The following is a 10,206-nucleotide window of genomic DNA, read 5'->3' on the forward strand; positions in this document are numbered from 1 at the left end:
TCTTTCTTTTTCTCTTTTTTTTTCTTTTTTTTCGTTTTTTCCTTTTCTCTTCTTTCTTTTTTTCGTTTTTTTCTTTTTTCCTTTTTTTCCTGTTTTCCTCTTTTCCTGTTTTTCGTTTCTTTCTTTCTTTGTTTGTTTCTTTCTTTCTTTCTTTCTTTCTCTCTTCCTTTCTTTCTCTCTTCCTTTCTTTCTTTCTTCCTTTCTCTCTTTCTTTCTTTCTTTCTTTCTTTCTTCCTTTCTTTCTTTCTTTCTATAGCATTCCGCAATGCTCCCTGCTGACTGTTTCCTTTCTCCTTACAAAGAATTAGAACGCCCACCACGTGCTTAACAGCGCAAGACTTCAGTTGCTACAGGCAACAACATAACCTCATATCTCAGGCAACAATGCAATGTAGCAACGTGACATGGCAAGGGACCGCGATTAAAGGCCACATTGTCATATCCGAAAGGGCTGATTCCCGACAAGCCCACAATCGACAGTGCATCAGCTATTGGAAGATGGCGCATACAAAGGCACAAGTGACCAAATGCCACTGCGAGGACCGAATTTCTGTAAACTCGCGGGCGCCGTTATTTTTTCTTTTTTTCGAGTCACACCGACGACGCTAGCGATACTTGTGAGGCAATCAAAGCTCGCTTGAATAAAGAGGGGACGGAGAGAAAGGAAGAGAATGCTGTTCAAAATGTGGCGTTTGCAGAAATCCAGCTTTTAAAGACATCTTCAATCCTAGGTTTCGTTTGAGGGCTATCTTCCGCAGGCTGCCATTTATTTCTAGTCACCGCGCACTTAGAAGAAGCACCGGAAGGTTGTCTGCCTCTTGAAAGAAAGTAAGGGCGGCGTCCGGAGAAAAACTTTTCGGTAAAGAGGTCACAGAAATGGTAGCGGTTTTTGTTTGTTTGCTTCAGCAGATGCGACGATGCGGGAAGCTGCGGCAGCCTTGATGTGCGATGAAGTTGCGAAGGGTGAATGCATAATAACCTCTGGAATATCAGAATCATCGAGTACATTGGTGTTTGCACTCTACATTGGAATGTGAAACCGCTAAATGAATTTCACTTTGAACTTTTGGAGCAGAATCTAGCGTGCCGGAGAAGACCCGAAGATGCTCGTTTTGTACTGAACGTGAAAGGCGGATGTTATACAGAAGTAATATTATACAACGCGCAGATTACGAGGACGGCTCTCGTTGCTCGCCGTGTAAAACAACCAAGTAAAGAATATATCCTTCTAAAGAACTGTTCAATAGTTGACGTGCGGTCGGAGCCCAACTGCAACGTCTACTCATAAACAATTTTAGAAGCATATAATCTTTGCACACACGCAAGGTGTGTGTATATATATATATATATGTGTGTGTGTGTGCGTGTGTGTGTGTGTGTGTGTGTGTGTGTGTGTGTGTGTGTGTGTGTGTGTGTGTGTGTGTGTGTGTGTGTGTGTGTGTGTGTGTGCGCGCGCGCGTGTGTGCGTGTGTGTGTGTGTGTTGCGGACTATGGCTCACTACATTTGAATGATGGTCTTGAAAGAATGTGTTGCTTCTTCTTTCGGATGCCGTTCGTTATTGGCATTTCATATGACGCAGAAACATGAGAGATATGCAAGCTTCGTTGCAATGTCGTTTCAATCATCACGCCTCTGCAATGCTCGTGAATATGCTACAGAAAAGAACATCTCTTTCAATCTGTAGTCAGACAAGTCTTTAAATACAATAAGAGTTAACATTTGTCGTTTAGCTGGCGTACGGCGCTAAGTTTCTGACAAATGAGTCATGCCCTTAAGCACTGACTGACAGCAAGTGCGGGACAATAGCTATTTCGCCGGAGCGACGCGCTTCCTGGAGACATAATTAATACGGTCGAACGACGTTCAGAGGCTGACAGCCAGCGTCTGCACAAGATTCCGGCTGCGCGAAGGACGCAGCGGTATGCGGTGTCGTGACGTGTACCTGATCTAACTGCAGTTATGACGATGATTGCACCACATTTCTTTAACTTGATTTATTGTTTCATAGGGCTCAGGCTGGAGAATGTCGTCGAGAATACAGCCGCGACACGTAGTTTGAAAAGGGTGTGTTATATTTGCGCACGACCGTCGTTAATATGCAAGAAAAAACGAAAATTGGAAGAGTCTTTGAGTTAGGCTTCTGCGTAGTGGCACTCGCGTGTCGGCAATCGTGTGCCTTGGTGTATTTCTTGAGTTAACTTTGCAATTCGTCGCGCTGCCGAAGCGGATCTCGGAGGCCATGTAAAAAGAAGGGCGTGGTTGAGATCTCCTCCACCAGGCGCTGCGGCAATCACAACTGCTCACAAGAAAACCATCTGTTCTTTCAATAAACTCCTTCAATCAATTTTAGTTATATACCCTGGCAGTTATGTGGACCTTAAGTAAACCTATGCTCCGATATCACCCGTATTCAATATAAGCTATTAACTTGAACAAGAACCGTCGATTTCGTGCCATTTTTACATTTTTACAGCAGTTTTTATGAATGTTCTGAAAAACCGGAAGGAAGTGTACGGCCGGAAGTGCTTGGAAGGGAAACAAGAGTGTCACTCGGCGCTTGCGAGAATAAAAAAAACTAGAAATAGCTTCGTCCACTTGCACTTATAATTCTGCCTGTGATCAAAACTCGTTCGTAGATTCCAACTCTCCAAAATGGCGTATTCCCTCGCAACGATGTACTAAGTTTTCGAACACAAAATAGCCGCCGCAGTCGAATTATGCCTTGCTGCTTTGGCGACGTCTCATAATCACCTTTAAGGCCTGGTAGTAACTCGGTCATTGCCATTAGCAGTAGCAAGCAAAGCCGAGCTAGTTGGTAAGAATGCATTGTGGAATGCATTCCACAATGTGGAATGCACAATGCATTGCCATTAATTTATCGAAGCAACAAAAATGGGTCTCTGCCATTATAAGCGTCTATCATTTCAACATCTGGTTCCACGCATGCGGTTTATGCTGTTAGCTAGAACCGTCGTCACTGTCCTTCGGTGCCCAGACGCTAAAATATTACTGTTACCTTTACGACGCTTCTGGGAATCGACACTACGCAGAGCGAGTGCTACCTTCAACGTAGCTTTGTCGCTAGTTTTACCGATCAACACACAGTAGTGACGTCTGCAACTTGGACGGTCACGCCTTGTACGGAGCACGGTCATTGGGTTCACCACTATAATGCTCGCTCGCTCGCTCGCTCACTCACTCACTCACTCACTCACTCACTCACTCACTCACTCACTCACTCACTCACTCACTCACTCACTCACTCACTCACTCACTCACTCACTCACTCACTCACTCACTCACTCACTCACTCACTCACTCACTCACTCACTCAGTTCGCTCACTTTAGTAATTCACTCACTGTGCTCACTCCACTCAATCACTCACATCCTCAATCCCTCATTCACTCCACACGTTCCCTCAGTTCACTCGCTTCAGTCCCTCAGTTCACTCACTTCGCCCACTTTATTCATCCACTCACTTCCTAATCCCTCCACTCAATCGCTCACTCACTTCCTGAATCACACACACACTCCGCACATTCACTCAATTCACTCGCTTCACCCATTCACTCACTTGACTCACGTCGCCCACTTTACTCGTTCACTCACTTCCGCCATCACTCACTCGCTCAACTCACTTCCTCCATCACTCACTCACTCAACTTACTTTGCTGACTACACTCGTTCACTCACTTCCTCAAACACTCACTCACTCAACTTACTTCGCTCACTACACTCATTCACTCGCTCCACTCACTCACTCACTCACTCACTCACTCACTCACTCACTCACTCACTCACTCACTCACTCACTCCACTCACTCACTCACTCACTCACTCACTCACTCACTCACTCACTCACTCACCTCTCTCGCACCTCAATTGCGCGTTTGTGTTCTGTAGACATGAAAGGCGCGCGCAGCGATAGTGCTTACAGCCTTAGTTGAGCGTTTCATATAGACTCAAGCGCTAACATCAAGCTACTGCAGGCGAACAGTCGTCGCTTGGTATTGTTAAAGTTTTAAAATCCGGAAGTTCAATTTTTGATCCTCCTGAATATCACTGCCTATCCAAGTTGTAACTCGTGGCCTTAATTCTTCCGACGCCTTTTTATTGTTCTTCCGTCTAAGAAATATGTTAGTAGAGGGCAAGTTACTCAGTCCTTTGAGATCAAAATGTTAAATTAAAGTGAAGCAAAACGGAAAGGCGAGCTAGTTTGTACTGATTCATAATAGTGTAATAGTAGCGCAAAAAAAGAAAAGACGAGGAGAAGAAAGTGAACACCACAAACTAACATACTAGAGCTGCTTTTTTACGGGTGAAGCTGGCGCCGAACGCGCATCGAAAGACTAACGTGCTGCGCTACACGCTAGGACTCGTAGCAACAAACGCGAAAAAACAATCGACGCTTAAGATCTTTTCTAGATCTCGTTTGGCCTTCCAAGCTGAGCTTCTGCGCGGCCCAACCTTTTTGCGCAGTCTCTGTTGCCAAGCAAAAAAGTCATTATTAGAGCAAGCCGCAGAAGAACAACGCGCGAAAAAAATATTGCCTTTCCTCTTGATTAGCTTAACACCAACAAAGAAGAAAGAACGATCGAAATAGAACAAAAATACAGAGATAAAGTAAAGAAAATTTTGTTGATAAAATTGCGCATTAAGAAACGGCTACCGTATTATTATCTTTCAGGTCACCGTTCTTCACCGGGTTAACTGTTTGAACGTTATATCTAGATAAACGAATGTGCCGAAACTCTCGATTGCTGCTGCCGGTTTTATAGAAGGGAATGTTAATCGTTTCTATGCAGCAGGCATATTTTATCATTGACTCCGGGAGCAGGTGGAACGAACACGACGTCTCTCGCGGGCGTCTTTATCGCCAGCTTATCACCTGCGGTCGTTCGCCATCAGCTGTGACGGGGACGGACCCGTAGTCCCTGTCCTGCTCGTCCCGACATGCGATGGCTGGGGTCAAAATTATCTATGTTCGCTTTAAACATTGGCGCGAGAGTGAAACAAAATAAAACCAGGAGCCCCTGCCTTATCGGAAAAAATGGGAGCAAGCGACGGTTCGCCTATGCATGTCTGACCTATTTTAAAGACGATCGTCTTTCTTGGGGAACTTAAACGCAGAAATTTCGGTCTGTCTTTCTGTTTGTCGGCACGTCACTCGATTCAGCCACCCGGTCAAAGTTGAACCACTTGCTTACCCCCCACCCATCTTGAACTGGTACGGTTATTCCTACTTGGGAACGTTGTCGATCAAAAAGTAAATATTACGCATATCTGAGGAGCAACATCATTAGGTGAATATTAGGCGGTGTGTTCCTTTAATAGAATATACATAGATACGCAATTTTAAAGATCCTAGTTTCTTAAGCTGCGCTGAAAATGCGACTGCGCTGAAACTTGTCTTCCTGCGTGCCCTCTGCACAAGCTCATGTTGTGTTTCGGTTTCGGTTCAGTATTGCATTGTACGAATGACAGACAGGGTGCGCCGCTCTGGCATTACTGAACTTTCAAGCAGGAAATTGCGATGGAAAAAAATCTACGATAATTCTCGGGGTAGTTCTCTGCTGTTTGAGGCCAGGACGGGAGTATTGCGGACCAAGACGTACCGTGCCAAATACGGAGGAATAGACACGTTATGTAGTGTGTGTGGAGAGGAGGAGGAAACGGCTGAACACTTGATACTGGTCTGTAAAGGGCTTCACCTTATAGTTCAAGAAAATGACGCAGAATTGTTCAAAGCATTGGAGTTTGGGACAGTAAAGGTAAAATAGACTTTAAGCGGGTAGAAATAACCAGGAGGAAGTTATCTGATTGGTGGCTACAATCAAGGCGCGAGTGGAAATTCCTTCACCTACGGAGGAAGTGCTAGTACATACATAGTGCTAGTATTTAACTGTATTACGGCTAGGTAGCGTGAGCCGCCGCCCGACCTAATGGGTACAGCCTTATCCATCCATCCATCCATCCATCCATCCATCCATCCATCCATCCATCCATCCATCCATCCATCCATGTTTTATTCAGGCGACGTGTAAATAAGAGAGTTTGTGGAGAGTACCCGTTGAGTGCGGACGTTTCTTCTCCTTCGGCGCATCGCGCCAAACCGCGTGTTCGGGCTGGCCGGCGTCCCCGCCGGTCGCGTTGGTCACCGCCGGTCTTCACCTTCCGTTGCACCGGGACTACCAGCCCGCAACACAGCACTCATGTTTCCCGACGTATTGCCAGATGGCGTCCATATCTCACGCAGCGCCTCTTCTATCGTCTTTAGACGACATTTGCAGCGAAGCACGCAGATACGCGGCCAATTTTTTCTTTCGTTATCTCTAACGCATTGCGAAATGCTTCATTTTAACATTTCCTTTCCTCCATGCCAGGAATCGAACCTCCAGCCACGTGATTCGCAGCGCCACACTTCTGTTGATACAGACAAGAACTGGGGTCGTGTTTGAACAAAATAAATGCAATAACGATAAGCAACAATGAAATGAGGCAACGTGAAATGACAGGTGACCTCAATAAAAGATCAAATTTCCATATGAGAAATGGCTGATCGCCGAGAAGTCCACGATCTAGAGAACATCAATTATTGGGAAAACGGTGTATACAAATACGCATTTGACCGGCGCAACATCGAGGGGCTCATTAGTACACACCCGCATTTCTGGCACCGGGTTTTTCGCAAATTATGCGGCCGCCGCTACCGAGGTATGCAACTCATCGAACCTTCGTATCAGAATTCCAGACCATTCCACTCGGTGAAGGTGGGTGACCGGCTGAGCTTACGGGTCCTAAATCTTCTTTGAAGACGTCTAAGAGATGCGTATGTGTAGAGTTTTATTGTAATATGCGACCTTCCCTAGAACGCTGTTGTCGGGCGGCAACGGCAGTTGTGTATTCTTCCTAGCGTTCGTCAGCATCTTGAGCGGCCCCCTAAAGAGCGTAGAGCGAAACGCATGTCTGGCATCAAATTTTGCACATCCAGAATTATCCTGATTCGTGCAAATCTACGCGCCTGACTTCGCATGCCATCCTGCAGATGGCTTTTATTTCAGCACCAGTACACCTCCGTATGGCAACGGGTGACAGCCGTGACCGGCGCGCCGCCAAAGTGGCCAATGGCGAGGCGGCAACCGCTGTGTTTGGGTCTACGTGCTTGGTCTACGGGCGCAGCGATGCGCTGCAAACTTTAGTCGGTTCAAAGCTAACAATAAATGAAAGCTCCGCCTACAGCCGTCGCAGTCCCACCCAGAGAGAACTTGCATAAGTGTCCAATCCAATGGCCATTGTTTATATACGTGACGTGTAAGCACTTCCTGCGTGTTTCGTGACGGTTACTTTCTCATACAGGCACATCTTCGTATCGCTAGTTTTCGGTCGAAAACTTGATCCTCCTGGCAAATTTCAGCAAAGATTCTGGCTTCATTGATAAGCCAAACGTAACATTTTAACACGGGACGACGAACTTTTAATTGATAATATGCGTATTGTTTACATTACCACTGGAAAACTACCTATGGTTGGAACGGAAACCACCTAGCGCGACTGCCTTGCACAGTTAAATGACAGGCGCGTCGTAGTTCTGGCGGCGGAGCTTGTCTTATTCTTCAGCTTGTAAACGACTATAACGTTTGACAACTCCGCTTTAAAATCCTTGTCTATAGGAAAGAAAAGTATCTTGTCTAATAAGACTGCTCACTTGACGTGCATAATGATTTGCTATATTATGGATCGTAGCACGCGAGCCTTCTGTTACTCTGGAATGCACGATGACTCACGCGTGACGATAGCAGCCTCACTTGACTCACAGAGGTGATTACGACGATCGACGAGTGCGCACGCGGCTATTTGTTGCGATTCGAATGTTAGTCGTTATCCTGCTTCCAGGACAACTAAGGGATAGCTTCGTGACTCATGCTTTTTTTTAGCATTGTCTCAATTGTTCCTTCACCAGCCCTACAACTTGAGACGAAAAAGAAAAAGACCGAAGAAAAACACTCAAGAAACGTACTGATGGAAATGCTTACAGCCATCTGTGAAGCTTTCGACTGGAGAGTGATTAGCATAAGTTAATATTTTACGTTCGACTGGCGTTTGTTAGTTCTTCGTAGTTTTGTGAAGCAAAGCAAAATAGAGATTTAGGAACTGCTGGGGACGAAACGTTAACCACTTCGCAGGAAACTAGTGGCCCGGTGATATATTACCGTATGGCGGAAAATAGTCAACGCTTTCCCCCCGTGACTTACTAGTTTAAGATTGCTATCTTTTTACACATGGCTCAACGCATGTGTTTGTGCTGTGCTGAAGGTTAGTATTGCGCTGCTGCAGAGGTGTACCTCGACGAATAACCAAAAGAACGCGAAACGGACCTTGCGCACTAAGAATATTTATTCAAACGCCTTCGTACGTCACACACACACACACACACACACATATATATATATATATATATATGCATGGATGCACAGACAGTGAAAGATGGCGTGTGACACCAGTCAGGCGAAAAACGATTCCCGTTTACAGAGATCATTTTATTTTCAATCAATTATAATAATTGTTGGAGTCTAACGTCCCAAAACGATGATTTCATTATGAGAGACGCCTTAGTAGCTCTCTCCAGACATTTTGACCATCTGGTGTTCTTTAACGTGCGCTTAAATTAAGTACACAGTAGGGGTGTGCGAATATTCGAAAGTTTCGAATATTCGTCGAATATTACATTCGAAATATTCGTATTCGATTCGAAAATCGTGTATTCGATAACTTCGAATATTCGAAAAATTCGAATATGCGATTCGATTATCATGCATAAAATAACTCGTCTTCCACATTTCTGCTGCGTTCGTATAGCTAAAAACGTTGCCGAGAGGAGCGATAAAGATTGTAAGTACACGGAGGCACGATATCTGCCTGCGACGAGCGCCCCAATACGTATGATTTATTGCTGGTGCATCTCCGACGTGCAGCGTTGTTGGCGATCATGTAACCGTATATTTTCAATATTATGCGGCCGTAACGTGCCGCACTACCACTCGTTCACTATGCGGGACCACTTCTGAAGAAAGACAGTGGCCTATGTGACTGGTGGCGGACTGTAGGCACCTTCAGATACCCCAGTCTGGCAAAGCTTGCCCATTCTGTTCCAAGCGAGCGTGCCTTTTCAGTGGCAGGGGGTTTGTCTCTGTTAGAAGGGAGCGCCTGCTGCCTGATCATGTGGAGCAACTCATATTTCTTCAATGATAACATCTAGTCATTACTTTCATTGTGCCGTGATATTTGATAGTGTTGTCATGTGCATTGTGCTAGCCTGGACATTGTGTTCTGGAGATAGCTGCCAGTCAGGCTGTTAATGTTTTTTGTTTTTTTTTTCAAATAGCTACATGTTAAATAAAATATGTTACTGTGGAGGCAGTTTTCCTTTGATATTCGATATTCGATTCGATATTCGACGGTGGATATTCGTATTCGATTCGTATTCGAAAAATTTGATATTCGCACACCCCTAGTACACAGGCATTTTCGCCTCCATCGAAAATGCGGTCGCCGCGGCAGGGATTCAATCCCGCCACCTGCGGGTCAGCATTCGAGCACCATCACCACTAGAACACCATGGCTGGTCTCTATTTCCAATAAAGCCCAAGCTCGAAACCTTTTAGCCGCGCATAAGGCTGGATGGAACGGAAAAAAGACGACTACGACAAAGAAAAAAAAAAGAAACTTTCCGCTGCGCCGGCTCCTTCTCTGACAACAATCGCAACCGCGAAAAAAAAGAAGCGATATCCACGCCAAGAACGGAGAGTTGCCGAAATTCCATTGTCCCATACAGTACCCAAGAATAAAACAAGAACTACAAACGCAAGGTGAATCACAACTTTCGACCTGTTGTTACCTGTGCACTTGCATACGACCGCGACGATATATTCTCAGCGCCACACTCAGTTTTATTCCACCTGTGACGTCAACAGCGGGAATCGGGGGACCTCATTTATGTACCCTTAACGCGGGCACAAAGAATGAATTGACCCTGGTGCTTAATCGAGCGTCATTGCCTACAATTGTGAACAAAAACGTAAGATAAAACCACCGAAAAAAAGCTGCGTTCCTCCATGCGTAGCCCCCTGAACCAAGCTGCGCACGAGTCGTCTCGCTGCTATGACGTCACAAGCCTGCGTGCAGCTTTCACGGACGAACCAAAGA

This window comes from Rhipicephalus sanguineus, chromosome 7 (assembly GCF_013339695.2).
Source record: "Rhipicephalus sanguineus isolate Rsan-2018 chromosome 7, BIME_Rsan_1.4, whole genome shotgun sequence".
NCBI lineage: Eukaryota > Metazoa > Arthropoda > Arachnida > Ixodida > Ixodidae > Rhipicephalus > Rhipicephalus sanguineus.